Source organism: Aegilops tauschii, chromosome 3 (genome assembly GCF_002575655.3).
Source record: "Aegilops tauschii subsp. strangulata cultivar AL8/78 chromosome 3, Aet v6.0, whole genome shotgun sequence".
Taxonomy (NCBI): Eukaryota; Viridiplantae; Streptophyta; class Magnoliopsida; order Poales; family Poaceae; genus Aegilops; species Aegilops tauschii.
This window is the reverse complement of record NC_053037.3, coordinates 60,107,024-60,127,941: the sequence shown is the minus strand read 5'-3', so window position 1 is coordinate 60,127,941 and position 20,918 is coordinate 60,107,024.

Genomic DNA, 20,918 nt, shown 5'->3' with positions numbered 1-20,918 from the left:
AAACGTTCGCCCCTGACTGCTGGGACCCACCAGCTACATCTTCGGACGCAAGGAAGTGCGTCCGGGCAAAAAAACGATTCGCCCCCCTGACTGCTGGGACCCACCAGATACATCTTCGCAGGCAAGGAAGTGCCTGACAGTCAGGACCCACCTGGTCGCAGCGTACGTAGCGTTGTCATTCTGGTCGCGAACATGTATGTACATATATACTGGTGGATGTAGAGGCGCGCACGTGTCGTAGTAGAGGCGCGTACGTGTCGTAGTAGAGGCGCACACGTAGCATGTACACGTACGTACAACGGCCAGGGTGCAAGAAAGAAAATACGGCCACGTATGTGTACATACGGGCGGGGTCTTGAACGCCTACTCGCGCATACGTACGGCCAGGGCTCGTGTACATGGCTGGGTCGGAATGGAGAAACAGCGTCGTCGTCGTGTTCATGGGGAGGCAACGGAATGCGTCGTGTTCATGGGGAGGCAACGGAATGCGTCGTGTTCATCGGGAGGCAACGGAACGCGTGGGAGCAAACCGGCTGGGTCGGAACGGAATGCGTGGTCGTGTTCATCGGGAGGGCTTGGACGGAACAGGCAATGGAAACGAGGCCTGGCGTACCGCACAACGGAGGAAACAGACCTCCTACGTTCGGAACGGGGTCATGTTGATCGGGAGGGGTGTGGCGTACCGCAAAATCAAGGAAATGGACCTCCTACGGTCGAAACGGGGGTCCTGTTGATCAGGAGGGGTGTGGCGTACCGCAAAATGGACGAAACGGACCTCCTACGGTCGAAACGGGGGTCCTGTTGATCGGGAGGGGTGTGGCGTACCGCAAAACGGACGAAACGGACCTCCTACGGTCGAAACGGGGGTCCTGTTCATCGGGAGGGGTGTGGCGTACTGCAAAACGGGACTCCACAGGATACTGTTCATCTCCACCGTCGACCTCCTCCAGCCTCCACGGGCTACCGTCGACCTCCTCCAGCCTCCACGGGCTACCGTCGACCTCCTCCAGCCTCCACGGGCTCCTGTTCATCCAGCCTCCACCGCGCGCTACTCCACCGGCTACTGTTCAACCACCCCTCCACGGGCTACTGTTCATCCAGCCCTCCACACCACGGGGTCCTATTCAACCACCCCTCCACGGGCACCCCTCCATCGTCTACTGTTCATACAACCCTCCACCACACCACGGGGTCCTGTTCATCCATAGGCAACGCCACCGCTCACTGTTCATCCAACCCCCCCCCCCCCGCAACGCTCACTGTTCATCCCAGAGGCAGCATCGATCGGCTTCAGTTAGCAGCAGTAGCGAAGGAATCGCTCGATCGGGTTCAGTTAAAAGCCATCGATCGATCGCTCGGGTTCAGTAACGCGTAGCCTGCAGTGCAATCGCTCGGGTTCAGTTAGAGCCCAACGCCTCGCTCGGGTTCAGTTAGAGCCAACGCCTCGCACACACGCGCGTACGTGTACGAGAGAAACGCGAATCGCTCGGCCCCTGACCTCCCACCGTAACCGGGAACTCCCCGAAATTTTCCTCGCCCTCGCTTTCTACCACGGTTTTTTCCGTCATGGACGGCCCAAAGAATGTCATGCAGCTGCATCTCCGGCCCGCCCAGGACGAAAAGCCCATTTTCTGTCATGATTTTTTGTCATACAAGTAGGAGCCCACCACATCTATGATGATACCGGGTTTTGTCACAATTATCGTCATAGAAGTGTCATATGTATGACAGAAAAAAATTTCGTTCGGCCCAAAATGTCACGGATGTGTCTTTTTTTTGTAGTGCATCTTCATCCTACGCCTGCCACGGATTGATAAATCTTAGGTCATCCACTTGAGGAAAAATTGCTACTGTCCTACAATACTCTGCGCTTGGAGGCTCAACACGAGTCTACAAGAATAGAGTTGCGTAGTAGACATCAGCGGCCGCCATCTCTGACCTCCAGCACGCCTACCAACTCCCACCTCCACCAGCCAAGATGGCCACGGTAGAGGTGGCCGCCCGCAGACCGAGCCACCGCAGGGCCAGATCTGACCGCCGCCGCCGCATCGAGACCTCCGGCGCGTCCCGCAACCACACAGCCCACCGCGCCCGTAGCAGATCCCTGTGTCGCCTCCCGCACCGCCGCGTCCCATGCTCCACTGCACCCCGACCCGACAGTTCCAGTGCCTGCCGCGCGAGGGGGTGAGAAGGCCCCACTGGCGCTAGCGCCTGGCGGGCTTCGCCCGGGCGTGCCCTCTGGCGGTGGCGGGAGGTGGGGAGGGGAGTTGGTGGGGCGGCCGGCAGCTAGGGTTCCTCCCGTGCCGCTCTCGGACCGGCAGAGGAGGTGGAAAAGGGGTCGTTGGGTTTTTACCTGGATGAACTTGTTATTGGTTGCGGATGTTTGCTAATAGTTCAAATCATAAATGTATAGAATTCCATGTAAGGGTTGAAATGCTAGCAGAGGTCTCCCCCACATAAAAACTTGCTATCAGTCTAATAACTTAGCTAATTGCCTAGGGACAATTCCACACACCATTCCACCACTATTCCATGGTCGCTATTTTGTATTATATTGTAATATATTCTATCTTTATTTAGGAAGCATCGTCTTTTATGGTTATGTTCTTCAAAGCTATGCCTTTAGAGCATCTCCACTCGCTCCAAGGCCTTTTTTATCGCCGGCGATAAAAAAGGGCCCAGTCACGCCCCCATAAGCCCCTTTTCGCCGGTTAGGGCCGAATTTGGCGCCGGCGGACCCAGGCCGAACCCGGCATGCTGGGGGGAGCCGGGGGAAACATTTTTGGCGCGAAAGACTGGTGGACCCGTGGAGTCAGCGACTAGGCGCGTTCGTCGTCCTCATCGCCTCGTTTTCCCGCGGGGAATCAATGCTAAGGTGCCGCCGGTCAACTCCATTGATTCCTCAACTGCGCCGCCCACGTGTCCACAAGGCTGCCACCCACATGCTGCTATAAGTACCGCCCTCCCTCGCCGCTGGCCGCACACTCCCTCACCGTAGTCCCTCCCTCGCCGCCGACGACCCATCTCTCTCCTCGTCTGCAGCCACCGCCAATGGCCCATCGATTCCTCGGGGACGGAGCTGTCGGCGTTCTGGGAACGGGGGTCCCCAGACTTGCCTGCCTGCGGCCCACGGCGTGGCTGCGCTAGCAGGCCTGTACGGCCCATCTTCGTCAACAAGGCTTTCAAGACCCTCACGAGGCGGACGACGCAAGACCTCCTCAGGAGTGATCTCACCGGGCTGCCTCGCGAGAAGCAGAGATATCAAGGCAGGGAAAACCTCGCGAGGCTCTCATGACGTGAGCCATGACGGTCAAGATCAGGCAGGCGCCAGCGCGCGCAGCATCCTTGTTTCCTCTTTGGTGCTAAGGAGGCCAGTGCAGGCGCGGAGTACCGAGGCATCAGGCAAAGGTTTCCCTATCAGTGCAACGATACCAAGACCAGCAGGAAGCCAGGACGGAGGTCACCATGGAGCCCAAGACGGCGTCACCGCAGAGGCCTTTTGCAGGCGAAGACCGCTTTTGTCAGGATAAGTTGTACTAGTTGTCCCCTTTCGAATTGGCCGTTGTTGGCTCCCTTCCCTCTCAACATTTGGGAAGAGGACCAGGGCCTCTATAAATAGGACTAGCCACCACCAAAGGAAGCAGCTTGATCACATCTGATCGAGAGCCAATCCTTAGCCACACACCGAACACAAGAACACCTCAACCTCAGGAGGTCGTTCTTCCCCCTTGTACTGTTCTTCATCAGCCCAAGAGGCAATCCACCACCAAACACTGGAGTAGGGTATTACACCACAACAGTGGCCCGAACCAGTATAAATCTTGTGTCTTTGTGTTGCGAGTCATCCAAGGGCAGCCGACCGTTCTGCGCCTTCCACAACCTGAACACCCACAACACCAGCGACTGTCAATAACTCAGACCCATTCGCGAAGGACGCTTCGGTCGACGCCCCGAGCGCAGCGACCGGGGCTACGGCCGAGGAGGAGGACGTGGAGGCGGACGCTGGGATGACCGTGGCGCGATAGGCCTCGTGAGGACCGCTGGCAGGATCATCCTCACGAGGGTGCCTGGAGGGACCGGCCTCGTGAGGATCATCCTCAGGGCAACGCCGGTCTTCCCCCGCTGCCGCCACCACCAAGAAGGAATGACGACCACCATCAAGACGAGGAGGGTGGGGGCTTCCAGGAGCCGCGTGCAATCGCCTGCATCTTGGGCGGAGCTCAGGCCCCAGCCTCGCAGCGTATCTTCAAACAGTTTGCTCATGAAGTGAACGCAGTCCTCCCCAAGCTCGAGGCCACGCGCCCGCTCAGGTGGTCCCAGTGTGCCATCACCTTCAACTCGGTAGATCAGCTCAAGTGTGCAGCCACTGCTGGCGCTCTCCCAATGCTTTGTTCACCAGTCATCAGCAACGTGCAAGTTACCAAGACCCTCATCGACGGCGGCGCAGGGCTCAACGTCCTGTCCATCGACACGTTTGACAACCTCCAAGTGCCATATGAGCAGCTTCAGCCTACCAAGCCTTTCTCAGGAGTGACCGACGGCTCGACCACACCGATAGGGCAAGTCCGCCTCCCTGTCACCTTCGGAGAACGCAAGAACTACCGCACCGAGCTCATCGACTTCGACGTCGCGCACATCCGTCTGCCATACAATGCCATCCTCGGGTATCCAGCCCTGACCAAGTTCATGGCGGTGACACACCACGGCTACAACGTCCTCAAGATGCCAGGAAGTGGCGGAATTATCACAGTTCCGTGCGAAGAAAGAGACGCGGTGTGCTCCCTCGAGCACGGTTTTCAAGCCGCAGCAATTGACGACCCCGACAGCAAGGGCGAGGGCCCTCCTAAGGCCCTCCCCAAGAAGAAGAAGCAGCTGCGCCGTGCAGGATCTCAGGAGGATGGCGTCATAACTGGAACCTCGTCAGGATCAGCACCCGCTCCAGGGGCGCCTCCCTCCATCGTATAGGAAGGCGCACCCGGCGCCCTCCTCAGGCAGGGCTCGGGGGCTCTCTTCTGGAGGGCCTCAGACCTTGCCAACATTACGAGGGAGGCGCTTGGGCACTACTTGGAGGCGTGTTTCGCGGCACGTTTCCCTCTGGAGAACACATGGCAAGGAGTGCCCACCACTCAGGAGTTCATCACCAAGACCACTCAGGAACTGCAAGACGCAAGGGCCATGTGCGGCGACCGCCGCTCACGAGGCGCGGCTCCCCATCCAGGCGAGGATGCCGGGCTGCGCGTCTGCATCGACGTTCCAGGGTTCAACAGGGCCGCATCTCAGGAGCTTTTCTGGCCTTTGCGTGTGGGCCGTTGCGAGGGTCTACCACACAGCTTCGTTCGCATGCCTTTCGGCCTGCCGAGCGTGTCGTCAGCACCGTGTTGCGAGATGTGAGGGCGCGATATCCCATGCCTCAGAAGCTTCTGCTTGCACTCTTGGTGGCCTCGCGCAAGCTGCGGCACTACTTCCAGGGGCACCCCATCAAGGTTGTCTCACCCTACCCATTGGAGAGGGTGCTCAGGAGCCCCAATTCTGCTGGAAGGGTTACCGAGTGGAACATCGAGCTGCAAGCATTCCAGTTAGAGTTTAGCACTACCAGGGTCATCAAGGGAGCCGCGCTCGCTGATTTTGTGGCGGAATGGACGGACGTCCCGACACTTGAAGTAGGCAAAGACCGGTCCACCTCGCCAGGAAGTGAGGCACCAGACGATTGGGTCATGTACTTCGATGGTGCCTTCGCGCACCATGGCGCAGGGGCTGGAGCAGTACTCATCTCGCTCACTCAGGATAAGCTCTACTACGCCGTGCAGCTCTGCTTTCAGTAGGGCGAGAAGGTCTCCAACAACATCACGGAATACGAAGGCCTCATAGCTGGCCTGAAGGCCGCGGCAACTCTGGGGGTGAAGCGCCTTACCGTTAGAGGCGACTCGCAGCTCCTCGTCAACTTCTCCAACAAAGTATACGAGCCGAAGGACGAGCATATGGAGGCATACCTCGCGGAGGTGCGCAAGATGGAGAAGTAGTTCTTGGGCCTGGAGCTGCAGCACGTGCCCCGGGGCACCAACAAGGAAGCTGGCGACATCGCGAGGAGAGAATCCAAGCGGCAGCCACAAGAGCCCGGTGTCTTTGAGGAACGGCTCTTCAAGCCATCGGCGACACCACCACTTTCAAGCACAGCTCTGCCTCGGGAGGAGCTCCCACGGCCTCCTGCCACAGGAGCCCCGGCCTGTGGCCCGACCTCAGGAGCTCGCTTGCTCTTGGCGCTCGAACCTCAGGAGGGATCTGTACCAAGCAAGGAATATCTGATGCAAGAGGTGTTGCCAGAGAAGGAGGAGGATGCAGAGCGTGTGGTTCGGCAAGCCACGGCGTACTGCATCCAGGATGGTGAGTTGTACAGGAAGCAGTCAAACGACGTTTCCCTGCGCTGCATTTCTAGGGACCCGGGGAAGGAGCTGCTAACTGTCATACACGGTGGGGACTGCGGGCACCACTCGTCATCACGGACCCTCGTCGGCAAAGTATTCCACAGTGGGTTCTACTGGCCCATTGCGCTCAACGACGCAGCTGAGGTGGTGAAGTCCTGTGAAGCCTGCCAGTTCCACGCCAAGCAAATTCATCAGCCGGCTCAGGGCCTCCAGACCATTCCGCTCATGTGGCCGTTAGCGGTCTGGGGGCTGGACATCTTGGGCCCGTTCCCTCGAGCGCCTGGGGGCTACCGCTACCTCTACGTCACCATCGACAAGTTCACCAAGTGGGCGGAAGTGGAAGTCGTCCGTACCATCCCAGCTGGCTCTGCTGTCAAGTTCATCAAGGGCCTCGTGAGCCGCTTCGGGGTCCCCAACCGCATCATCACAGGTAACAGCTCGCAGTTCACTAGTAACCTCTTCAAAACCTACTGTGCTAACCTTCGAACGCAGATCTACTATGCTTCGGTGGCGCACCCCAGGAGCAATGGTCAGGACGAACGCGCCAACGCGGAGGTCCTGAGGGGCGTCAAGACCAAGACCTTCAAGAAGAAGCTCGAGGCCTGTGGCAGGGGCTGGCACGACGAGCTCCAGTCCGTGCTGTGGTCTATCCGCACCACCGCCACCAAACCAACGGGCGAGACCCCATTCTTCCTTGTCTACGGAGCTGAAACAGTCCTTCCTCATGAGGTTAAGCATCACTCCGCACGGGTCCTGGCGTTCGATGAAACGCAGCAGGACGCCACGCGGGGGATGGAGCTCGTGCTGGGGGAGGAGCGTCATCGCGAAGCTGCACTGAGGGCGGCAAGGTACCAGCAGGCGGTGCGGCGATACCACTGCTGCAACATCCACTCCAGGACGCTCGAGGTGGGCGACCTCGTCCTGAGGCGGGTCCTCTCCAGGGAAGGGCTGCACAAGCTTTCACCCATGTGGGAGGGCCCGTTTAGGGTCGTCCATGTCTCCAGGCATGGCGCCGCGCGCCTGGAGACGCAGGACGGGATACCTATCCAGAACGCCTGGAACATCCAGTACCTCCAAAAGTTCTACCCATGAAGCAAGGCCCAGAGCCTATGAAGAAGGCCCGATGCCTGTGAAGAATCGCCGCCCGTGACACTCTCACGTAATAATGAGTGGGGCTGTACACGCCCCGGAGTCTCAGGAGCGCCGGCCTCAGGCCCTGGGGCTCCCTCCCACGCCTAGTGGCAGCACTTAGCTCCGCGCTGGTGAGAAGACTTGAAGACTAGATTAGGTGCCGGACGCGGCTTTTCATTTGCTTTCCGTAGTTGGCTTGCTTTTCCTTAATCGAAGTTTGATTTTGGTGTTCCTTGCTGATACGATTCCCTCGCCTCTTACCGCATTTTCCGGCCCTGGTTCGCTCGTGTTCTCTCTCTCGCATACCTCGCGAGGGGGGCTAGGCAGGTGCCCTCGCGAGCGTTTTTCTTCTCTCTGCCTTCTCACCAGCCACCCTCGTTCGAGCCCAAAAGCTGGCGCATCTCTCCTAATCCGTGCCCCACGGGTACCGCGATACAAAGCACCGGGTCAAGGCTTGGGTGAATGACAAATCTCCTGGCAAACTCCCTAATGAATTTTTTGCAGTTCCTGAGCAATCGCAGACCACAAGGTCAAGATGGACACGAGGAAATAAACGCCTCGTAAGGAGGAGGGCGCCCCGAATGCACCAGGCTAAGTGATCTTTGTGCAAAACAGCCACACACCACTGAAACAACAAGTGTAGCATAATGGTTAATAAGTTATGGTTGGATACACGCCCCTCCGGGCCCATGCTGGTTTCATTTCGATGCAGGAAGGAAAAGGGGAACATAACAAAAGCGGCGCTCGCCCCTGCAGCAGCCAACGGGGGCAGGGTCTTGGCGACGTCCCGGGTCTTGTCGGACCCCTCCTCGCGCTTCACCGATGCGCGGCGACGAGACGACCCGCTACCACCTTCGAAGCGGGCGCAGCGGCTGATCAAGGCCGCTGCTGCTGGAACTGTCGCCAAGGGAGGAGCCACCATAGCCAGACGAGGCGCGGCCGGCGGGTTCGTCCTCCTCCTCCTCCCGACCATCGCCAAGGCCGAGCACCTCCTCGCCGTCGTTCACCTCGGGGTAGCATCCAGCGCGGCAACCGTCTTCCCCGAACACCCTCATGAAGAGGGTCGCGTCGCTGTCGAACTTGAAGTGGAGGGTGCACCGCCTGCCCAGGCCGCGCGCGCGGGCGGAGGTCTGCCAACCGCGGGCTAGAGCTATGTTGCCCGCGATGGAGACCTCGACCGCGACCCAAGAAGCCCGGCTGCAGCAACCGTCTGCCTGCGGCCAGAGCCCGCTTGGACCGGAGGCCGGCAGCTCGTCGGCAAAGAAGCGGGGGAGCTGGAGCCAGCTGCCGGCCGGATCCTCCGACCAGACAACGAACTCCGGCAGCACCTCTGACGCATGGAACCGCGGTCGGGGAGGTCACGCCACCACGGCACGTCTCCTCTCGTCGACAGGACTGTCGCGACCAGAGCGACTCCTGCCGCGCACTGCGGCGCCATCCCGAGAGCCGGGGGCCACGGCGGGGGTCGCGGCATGCTTGCGGGGACGGCCACGTCCTCGCTTGGGCGCCAGGGAGTCGGGTCCCTCCCGAGGGGCCTTGCCCTTCTCCGCGGCGGAGAACCTCTTCGACGGTGCCATTGCTGCTAGCAGTGGAGCACTGAGGAAGAAGCAAGTGAACCAAGAAGAGATGGGCGACGGGGGCTCCGCCCCCCTCCCCATTTATAGCGGAAGAAGGCCAACTGGCGCCTCCCACGATCACAGGTAATGATGATTTTCCTTGCATGTCGCAGGGACTTGTCAAATCGAGCAGTTGCTGAGGCAGCGTGGGGAAGTGGAGACGCCCACGTCCAATCAACCGCCACGCGTCGACCAAGGCCGCAGGCTTTTGGGGCCCGTGGCGCTCCGCGCTTGACCTTTGGCTTCGCCGCGAAGCCAAGCCCGAGCGCACCTTGGGCCCGGGGGCTACTGTCAGTGTTCTGGGAACGGGGGTCCCCAGACTTGCCTGCCTGTGGCCCACGGCGTGGCTGCGCTAGCAGGCCTGTACGACCCATCTTCGTCAACAAGGCTTTCAAGACCCTCGCGAGGCGGACGACGGAAGACCTCCTCAGGAGCGGCCTCACCAGGCTGCCTCGTGAGAAGCAGAGATATCAAGGCAGGGCAAACCCCGCGAGGCTCTCATGACGTGAGCCATGACGGTCAAGATCAGGCGGGCGCCAGCGCACGCGGCGTCCTTGTTTCCTCTTTGGTGCTAAGGAGGCCAGCGCAGGCGCGGAGTACCGAGGCATCAGGCAAAGGTTTCCCTATCAGTGCAACGAGAGCAAGACCAGCAGGATGCCAGGACGGAGGTCACCATGGAGCCCAAGACGGCGTCACTGCAGGGGCCTTTTGCAGGCGAAGATCGCTTTTGTCAGGATAAGCTCTACTAGTTGTCCCCTTTCGAATTGGCCGTTGTTGGCTCCCTTCCCGCTCAACATTTGGGAGGAAGACCAGGGCCTCTATAAATAGGAGTAGCCACCACCAGAGGAAGCAGCTTGATCACATCTGATCGAGAGCCAATCCTTAGCCACACACCGAACACAAGAACACCTCAACCTCAGGAGGTCGTTCTTCCCCTTGTACTGTTCTTCATCAGCCTAAGAGGCAATCCACCACCACACACTGGAGTAGGGTATTACACCCCAACGGTGGCCCGAACCAGTATAAATCTTGTGTCTTTCTGTTGCGAGTTTGGCGAGTTCGTCCGCGAGACCGCAGCGAACTAGGGCATGGATCGGTAGGAGGGAAAGAACTTCACGCGCACCCGAGAGTTCGAACCTTAAGAGTTTTTGCCGGAACCCGTGATCCGACAGGAGCGGCACTCAAAGCCTTCGGCCGCTGCCACCTTCACGAGTACCCCTCCACGAGGCAAACTACCCGGCGCCGCCTGACATGCGCGTGCTAGGCTCGTGGAGGCTCAGCGCCGGAGGCGTCACCGTCCCCCCGCCACCGGCCGACGCCGACCGCCGCCTCGTCGAGGTCGCGTGCATTCGGGCTTCCCAGCCAGAGGAGGTGCGGGGACTACCGAAGTAAGCCGCCGACAACCGTGCTTGGTGGACGGCGTACTTCCGGCGCCGCCACGAGGAGCAGCTCGCCTCCACCAACAACACACCGGTGAGGGGCCATTACAACACGAACGGGCGCCGCCTATTGTGGGGCATCCCCGGGCGCACGCTCCACGCCGTCCTCGAGCACCTCGAGGGAGGCAACGAGCCGCCGCTTGAGTACCTGGTAACCCACGAGTATAGGGGATCACAACAGTTTTCGACGGTAGAGTATTCAACCCAAATTTATTGATTCGACACAAGGGGAGCCAAAGAATATTCTCAAGTATTAGCAGTTGAGTTGTCAATTCAACCACACCTGGATAACTTAATATCTGCAGCAAAGTATTTAGTAGCAAAGTAGTATGATAGTAGTGGTAACGGTAATAAAAGTAACGGTAGCAAAAGTAATATTTTTGGTGTTTTATAGTGATTGTAACAGTAGCAACGGAAAAGTAAATAAGCGAAGAACAATATGTGAAAAGCTCATAGGAATTGGATCGGTGATGGAGAATTATGCCGGGTGCAGTTCATCATGTAACAATCATAACATAGGGTGACACATAACTAGCTCCAATTCATCAATGTAATGTAGGCATGTATTCCGAATATAGTCATACGTGCTTATGGAAAAGACCTTGCATGACATCTTTTGTCCTACCCTCCCGTGGCAGCGGGGTCCTAATGGAAACTAAGGGATATTAAGGCCTCCTTTTAATAGAGTACCGGAACAAAGCATTAGCACACAGTGAATACATGAACTCCTCAAACTACGGTCATCACCGGGAGTGGTCCCGATTATTGTCACTTCGGGGTTGCCGAATCATAACACATAGTAAGTGACTATAGACTTGCAAGATAGGATCAAGAACTCACATATATTCATGAAAACATAATAGGTTCAGATCTGAAATCATGGCACTCGGGCCCTAGTGACAAGCATTAAGCATAGCAAAGTCATAGCAACATCAATCTCAGAACATAGTGGATACTAGGGATCAAACCCTAACAAAACTCACTCGATTACATGATAGATCTCATCCAACCCATCACCGTCCAGCAAGCTACGATGGAATTACTCACGCACGGCCGTGAGCATCATGAAATTGGTGATGGAGGATGGTTGATGATGACGACGGCGACGAATCCCCCTCTCCGGAGCCCCGAACGGACTCCAGATCAGCCCTCCCGAGAGGTTTTAGGGCTTGGCGGCGGCTCCGTATCGTAAAACGCGATGAATCCTTCTCTCTGATTTTTTTTCTCCCCGAAAGCAAATATATAGAGTTGGAGTTGAGGTCGGAGGAGCTCCAGGGGGGCCACGAGGTAGGGGGCGCGCCCTCCACCCTCGTGGACAGGGTGTGGGCCCCCTGGTCTTCATCTTTTGCAAGGATTTTTTATTATTTCCAAATAGACGTTCCGTGGAGTTTCAGGTCATTCCAAGAACTTTTGTTTCTGCACATAAATAACACCATGGCAATTGTGCTGAAAACAGCGTCAGTCCGGGTTAGTTCCATTCAAATCATGCAAGTTAGAGTCCAAAACAAGGGCAAAAGTGTTTGGAAAAGTAGATACGACAGAGACGTATCAACTCCCCCAAGCTTAAACCTTTGCTTGTCCTCAAGCAATTCAGTTGATAAACTGAAAGTGATAAAGAAAAACTTTTACAAACTCTGTTTGCTCTTGTTGTTGTAAATATGTAAAGCCAGCATTCAAGTTTTCAGCAAAGATTATGACTAACCACATTTGCAATAACTCTCAGGTCTCATGTTTACTCATATCAATGGCATAATCAACTAGTGAGCGATAATAATAAATCTCGGATGACAACACTTTCTCAAAACAATCATGATATGATATAACAGGATGGTATCTCGCTAGCCCTTTCTGAGACCGCAAAACATAAATGCAGAGCACCTTTAAAGATCAAGGACTGACTAGACATTGTAATTCATGGTAAAAGAGATCCAGTCATACCCAATATAAATTAATAGTAATGGATGCAAATGACAGCTGCGCTCTCCAGCTAGTGCTTTTAATAAGAGGATGATGACTCAACATAAAAGTAAATAGATGGGCCCTTCGCAGAGGGAAGCAGGGATTTGTAGAGGTGCCAGAACTCGGTTTTGAAATAGAGATAAATAATATTTTGAGCGGCATACTTTCATTGTCAACATAACAACCAAGAGATGGCGATATCTTCCATGCTACACACATTATAGGCGGTTCCCAAACAGAATGGTAAAGTTTATACTCCCCCTCCACCAACAAGCATCAATCCATGAATTGCTCAAAACAACGAGTGTCTCCAACTAGCAACAGTCCCGGGGGAGTTTTGTTTGCAATTATTTTGATTTAGTTTGCATAAAGAATGGGACTGGGCATCCCGGAGACCAGCCATTTTCTCGTGAATGAGGAGCGGAGTCCACTCCTCTTGAGAATAACCTACCTAGCATGGAAGATACGGACAGCGCTAGTTGATACATGAGCTATTCGAGCATACAAAACAGAATGTTTATTTGAAGGTTTAGAGTTTGGCACATACAAATTTACTTGGAACGGCAGGTAAATACCGCATATAGGAAGGTATAGTGGACTCATATGGAATAACTTTGGGGTTTAAGGAATTGGATGCACAAACAGTATTCCCGCTTAGTACAAGTGAAGGCTAGCAAAAGACTGGGAAGCGACCAACTAGAGAGCGACAACAGTCATGAACATGCATTAAAATTAATAAACATTGAGTACGAGCATGAGTAGGATATAATCCACCATGAACATAAATATCGTGAAGGCTATGTTGATTTGTTTCAACTACATGCGTGAACATGTGCCAAGTCGAGTCACGCAAAGGAGGATACCACCCCACTATACTACATCACAACCAATTTAATAGCATGTTGGCACGCAAGGTAAACCATTATAACTCATAGCTAATCAAGCATGGCACGAGCAACTATGATCTCTAATTGTCATTGCAAACATGTTTATTCATAATAGGCTGAATCAGGAACGATGAACTCATCATATTTACAAAAACAAGAGAGGTCGAGTTCATACCAGCTTCTCTCATCTCAATCAGTCCATCATATATCGTCATAATTGCCTTTCACTTGCACGACCAAACGATGTGAATAATAATAAGAGTGCACGTGCATTGGACTAAGCTGGAATCTGCGAGCATTCAATAAACAGGAGAAGACAAGGCAATATGGGCTCTTGGTTAAATTAACAATAATGCATATAAGAGCCACTTCAACAATTTAATCATGGTCTTCTCCTATTGACCCCCAAAGAAAAGAAAAGAAATAAAACTATTTACACGGGAAAGCTCCCAACAAGCAAAAGAAGAATGGGAAATCTTTTAGGGTTTTCTTTATAATTATTACTACTACAGCAAGAAAAGTAATTAAACTAACTAAAAGTTACACTAATTTTTTTGGTTTTTCTTAAGGTTTAACAAACACACAAGAAGAAAGCAAGAAAAAGAAAATAAACTAGCATGGATATTACAGTGAAAGAGTATGAGCACCGACATCTAGCAATGAGTGTGTGTAAACATAAATGTAATGTCGGTGGGAAATACGTACTCCCCCAAGCTTAGGCTTTTGGCCTAAGTTGGTTCATTGCCATGGATGGCCTGGCGGATATCCATAGTTGTAGCTGGGGTCGTACTGAGATGAAGAAGACTCTGACTACCACTGGCTGGCAGTCATCTCCGGATCCCAAAAATAATCAGACTGTCGTGGAGGCTCAAATTGTGGTTCTGGCTCAGGGGCTGGTGTAGGGTTCCTATAGGCATAAATGGCCACCCATGGAACGAGATACGGGCCTGCAGATAAATTAAACAAGGAAGGAGCAGGCAAGGTAATTGTCTCAGGGTGATGTTTATCAAAGAACAATTTGTATTTAAGCTCCCCTTCCCTATTCTTAACAATGAAATCATGCGCTACCATACTCTTATAATCAAAACAAGCATTGGGCAGCAATTTTTCTTCTTTCTCATAGAGCCTAATAGGTATATTATAATATGCAGCAAGGCGTGAAGCATAAATACCTCCAAAGATGGGACCCTTAGTACGGTTCAGACTTATCCGTTTAGCAATAATACCGCCCATACTAACAGTGTTATCGGAATATAGACCATGAAACAAAATGATAATATCAGGAACACTAAGGTTTCCACAGTTTCCGCGACCAATTAAGCAATGACTAGCAAATATGGCAAAGTAGCGTAAAACAGGAAAATGTATGCTAGTGATTCTTGCATCTGAAACCTTCCTGGTTTCCCCCATAGTGATAGTGTCAATAAACCCATCCACATCTTTACGATGTGGTTCATCTAAACTACCCTCAAAAGGTATTTTGCAAATCTTGCAAAATTCATCTAGTGGTATCTTCTTAACAACATCACATAAATGAAACTCTACTGAAGGAGGTGATTCCTTAGGAAAATAGTAGAAGTTTTGCACAAAAGTATTAGTGAGTAAGAGATACTGATGACGTTGGTCGCGGAGGAAGTCGGTGAGGCCAACATTCTCAGCCAATGAATAAAAATCATCATAAATCCCGGCTTCTCTCAAGAAATCATCGGAAGGCCATTCACACGGCCGAACCTCCGCGGTGCGAGGCAAATTATATTTGGGCCTCTGTGCTTCTTCATTTTGCTTTTCCTTCGTCTCGATGAGCCCCTCAAAAATCTCTTCATTATTTTCTGAAAAATTCTGAAATTTTTAGTAACTTCAAAATAAAAGTGAACCAAGCTCAATAAAATTGATAGCAACTACTCCTACAAGTGCCTAGAGCCTATATCAAGCATTAGAACGACTTGGAACCATATAAATTTTACATGCAAGCTCAAGAACATGGTCACCTAGGCAGCAGAAATTTGCAATGAATAGAGCACTAGAACAAAAACTAATTGGACCAATGGAGGAGTCACATACCAAGGAACAATCCCCCCAAGCAGTTTTGTGAGAGGTGCTTTAAGCAAGGAGATCGAAAATCACAGCAAAATGAGCTAGAACTCGTGCTTGAGCTGGATATTGGTGTTTGTGGGAGGAAGAAGGAATGTGTGGGTGCAGGAATAAGTGGAGGGGAGCCACCATGGGCCCACGAGGCAGGGGCGCGCCCAGGGGGTAGGGCGCGCCCTCCACCCTCGTGGCCAGGTGCTTGCCCCTCCTGCTGTGTTCTCAGTGCCAGATATTCTCAAAAATTCTAGAAAAAATCATATTCCATTTTCAGGGCATTTGGAGAAATTTTATTTTCGGGGTATTTTTATATTGCACGGATAAATCAGAAAATAGACAGAAAATACTATTTTTACTTTATTTCAACTAAATAACAGAAAGTAGAGAGAGGGTACAGAAAGTTGTGCCTTCTAGTTTCATCCATCTCATGCTCATCAAAAGGAATCCACTAACAAGGTTGATCAACTCTTGTTAACAAACTCATTCCGACTAACATGGAACCGGAGAAATTTCGAATAACACTATGTTACCTCAACGGGGATATGCACATCCCCAATAATAAGAATATCATATTTCTTCTTAACAGTAGGAAGAGGAAATTCAAAACCTCTAAAAATAATCGATGGAATTTTTCCAATAGAATTTATACTATGAACTTGAGGTTGTTTCCTCGGAAAGTGTACCGTGTGCTCATTGCCATTAACATGAAAGGTGACATTGCCTTTGTTGCAATCAATAACAGCCCCTGCAGTATTCAAAAAGGGTCTTCCAAGAATAATAGACATACTATCGTCCTCAGGAATATCAAGAATAACAAAGTCCGTTAAAATAGTAACGTTTGCAACCACAACAGGCACATCCTCACAAATACCTACAGGTATAGCAGTTGATTTATCAGCCATTTGCAAAGATATTTCAGTAGGTGTCAACTTATTCAAATCAAGTCTACGATATAAAGAGAGAGTCATAACACTAACACCGGCTCCAAGATCACATAAAGCAGTTTTAACATAGTTTCTTTTAATGGAGCATGGTATAGTAGGTACTCCTGGATCTCCAAGTTTCTTTGGTATTCCACCCTTAAAAGTATAATTAGCAAGCATGGTGGAAATTTCAGCTTCTGGTATCTTTCTTTTATTAGTGACAATTTCTTTCATATACTTAGCATAAGGGTTCATTTTGAACATATCAGTTAATCGCATACGCAAAAAGATAGGTCTAATCATTTCAGCAAAGCGCTCAAAATCCTCATCATCCTTTTTCTTGGATGGTTTGGGAGGAAAAGGCATGGGTTTCTGAACCCATGGTTCCCTTTCTTTACCGTGTTTCCTAGCAACAAAGTCTCTCTTGTCATAACGTTGATTCTTTGATTGTGGGTTATCAAGATCAACAGCAGATTCAATTTCTACATCATTATCATTACTAGGTTGAGCATCATCATTAGCATTTTCATTAGGTTCATGTTCATTACCAGATTGTGTTTCAGCATCAGAAATAGATATATCATTTGGATTCTCAGGTGGTTCGGCAATAGGTTCACTAGAAGCATGCAAAGTCCTATCATTTTTCTTTTTCTTCCTTTTAGAAGGACTAGGTGCATCAATATTATTTCTCTGAGAATCTTGCTCAATTCTCTTAGGGTGGCCTTCAGGATACAAAGGTCCCTGAGTCATTTTACCAGTTCTAGTAGCCACTCTAACAGCATAATCATTTTTCTTACTATTCATTTCATTGAGCAAATCATTTTGAGCTTTAAGTACTTGTTCTACTTGAGTGGTAACCATAGAAGCATGTTTAGTAATGAGTTTAAGTTCACCTTTAACATTAGCCATATAATCACCCAAGTGCTCAATCATATAAGCATTTTGTTTTAATTGTCTACCAAAATAAGCATTAAAATCTTCTTGCTTAACCATAAAGTTATCAAACTCATCCAAGCATTGGCTAGCAATTTTAGTAGGAGGGATTTCAGCTTTATCATATCTATAGAGATAATTTACCTTTACTACCTGTGTCGGGTTACCAAGACCATGAGTTTCTTCAATAGGTGATGGATTAAGATCATATGTTTCTTCAACATGCGGTAAATTAAGATCATGTATTTCTTCAATAGGAGGTAACTTCTTAACATCTTCAGCTTTTATACCTTTTTCTTTCATAGATTTCTTTGCCTCTTGCATATCTTCAGGACTGAGAAATAGAACACCTCTCTTCTTCGGAGTTGGTTTAGGAATAGGCTCAGGAATTGGCTCAGGAAGTGTCCAATTATTTTCATTTGTCAACATATTATTCAATAGAATTTCAGCTTCATCTGGTGTTCTTTCCCTGAAAACAGAACCAGCGCAACTATCTAGGTAATCTCTGGAAGCATCGGTTAGTCCATTATAAAAGATATCAAGTATTTCATTTTTCTTAAGAGGGTGATCAGGCAAAGCATTAAGTAACTTAAGAAGCCTCCCCCAAGCTTGTGGGAGACTCACTTCTTCAATTTGCACAAAGTTGTATATTTCCCTCAAAGCAGCTTGTTTCTTATGAGCAGGGAAATATTTAGCAGAGAAGTAATAAATCATATCCTGGGGACTACGCACAGAACCAGGATCAAGAGAATTAAACCATATCTTAGCATCACCCTTTAATGAGAACGGAAATATTTTAAGGATATAAAAGTAGCGAGATCTCTCATCATTAGTGAACAGGGTGGCTATATCATTTAATTTAGTAAGATGTGCCACAACAGTTTCAGATTCATAGCCATGAAAAGGATCAGACACAACCAAAGTAATTATATCAGGATCAACAGAGATTTCATAATCCTTAACAGTAACACAGATAGGTGAAGTAGCAAAAGCAGGGTCAGGTTTCATTCTATCATTAAGAGATTGCTGCTTCCATTTAGCTAATAACCTCTTGAGTTCATAGCTATCTTTGCAAGCTAAAATAGCTGAAGTAGCTTCTTTATCAAAAACATAACCCTTAGGAATAACAGGCAAGTCTTCATCATCACTTTCATCAATATAATCAGTTTCAATATTTTCTTTCTCTCTAGCCCTAGCAATTTGTTCATCAAGAAATTCACCAAGTGGCACAGTAGTATCAAGCATAGAAGTAGTTTCATCATAAGTATCTTGCATAGCAGAAGTGGCATCATCAATAACATGCGACATATCAGAACGAATAGCAGAAGCAGGTTTAGGTGTCGCAAGCTTACTCAAAACAGAAGGTGAATCAAGTGCAGAGCTAGATGGCAGTTCCTTACCTCCCCTCGTAGTTGAGGGATAAATTGTTGTCTTAGCGTCTTTCAAGTTCTTCATAGTGACCAGCAGATATAAATCCCAAGTGACTCAAAGAATAGAGCTATGCTCCCCAGCAACGGCGCCAGAAAATAGTCTTGATAACCCACAAGTATAGGGGATCACAACAGTTTTCGAGGGTAGAGTATTCAACCCAAATTTATTGATCACACAAGGGGAGCCAAAGAATATTCTCAAGTATTAGCAGTTGAGTTGTCAATTCAACCACACCTAGATAACTTAATATCTGCAGCAAAGTAGTATGATAGTAGTGGTAATGGTAATAAAAGTAACGGTAGCAAAAGTAATATTTTTGGTGTTTTGTAGTGATTGTAACAGTAGCAACGGAAAAGTAAATAAGCGAAGAACAATATGTGAAAAGCTCGTAGGCATTGGATCGGTGATGGAGAATTATGCCGGATGCGGTTCATCATGTAACAATCATAACATAGGGTGACACAGAACTAGCTCCAATTCATCAATGTAATGTAGGCATGTATTCCAAATATAGTCATACGTGCTTATGGAAAAGACCTTGCATGACATCTTTTGTCCTACCCTCCCGTGGCAGCGGGGTCCTAATGGAAACTAAGGGATATTAAGGCCTCCTTTTAATAGAGTACCGGAACAAAGCATTAGCACATAGTGAATACATGAACTCCTCAAACTACGGTCATCACCGGGAGTGGTCCCGATTATTGTCACTTCGGGGTTGCCGGATCATAACACATAGTAGGTGACTATAGACTTGCAAGATAGGATCAAGAACTCACATATATTCATGAAAACATAATAGGTTCAGATCTGAAATCGTGGCACTCGGGCCCTAGTGACAAACATTAAGCATAGCAAAGTCATAGCAACATCAATCTCAGAACATAGTGGATACTAGGGATCAAACCCTAACAAAACTAACTCGATTACATGATAGATCTCATCCAACCCATCACCGTCCAGCAAGCCTACGATGAAATTACTCACGCACGGCGGTGAGCATCATGAAATTGGTGATGGAGGATGGTTGATGATGACGACGGCGATGAATCCCCCTCTCCGCAGCCCCGAACGGACTCCAGATCAGCCCTCCCGAGAGGTTTTAGGGCTTGGCGGCGGCTCCGTATCGTAAAACGCGATGAATCCTTCTCTCTGATTTTTTTCTCCCCGAAAGCAAATATAGAGTTGGAGTTGAGGTCGGAGGAGCTCCAGGGGGCCCACGAGGTATGGGGCGCGCCCTAGGGGGGCAGGCGCGCCCTCCACCCTCGTGGACAGGGTGTGGGCCCCCTGGTCTTCATCTTTTGCAAGGATTTTTTATTATTTCCAAATAGGCATTCCGTGGAGTTTCAGGTCATTCCGAGAACTTTTGTTTCTGCACATAAATAACACCATGGCAATTCTGCTGAAAACAGCGTCAGTCCGGGTTAGTTCCATTCAAATCATGCAAGTTAGAGTCCAAAACAAGGGCAAAAGTGTTTGGAAAAGTAGATACGACGGAGACGTATCAGTACCCGGCGGCCCCGGCCCCGGTCCCCCGCCGGAGCGGCAGCTCTTCTTGGCTACCGAGGCGCATGGCGGGCAGTTCCTCCTCCTCTCCTCCCGCTACTCCGGGTCGCCGGCGCTCGCCCCGGTCAAGGCCGAGCCCGTGAAGATGCCGCTCGGGCGGCGCACCCGCGGTGGCCCCTCTCCTCCCTCCTCCCGCCTCGTCAAGCCGAAGCCTGAACCGGGGCTCATTGTCGTGAAGGCCGAGCCGGGGCTCGTCGCCGTCAAGAAGGAATACGATGACATGGCCGCCGACGAGGAGGCCGCCCTCAAATGGGCGCGGGACCACTACGTCCAGCTGGAGCTGGAGCGCTAGTGCCGCGCCCTCGAGGAGATCGCTGCTCGGCGCCGCGGCCGTGACGAGGCCGGCGTCATAGTACTCGAGGACAACGACGACGAGGCACCGCCGCCCACCAACCCCGTCCGCCAAGGCAACCCAGGGCAGGGCTGCAGCAAGGACGGCGTCGTGCAGGGCGACGACGGGGGCGACAACACGACCTTCTACAAGCTCCTCAGCATGTAGAAGGCTCGGGACGGCGATGTAGTTTTAGGT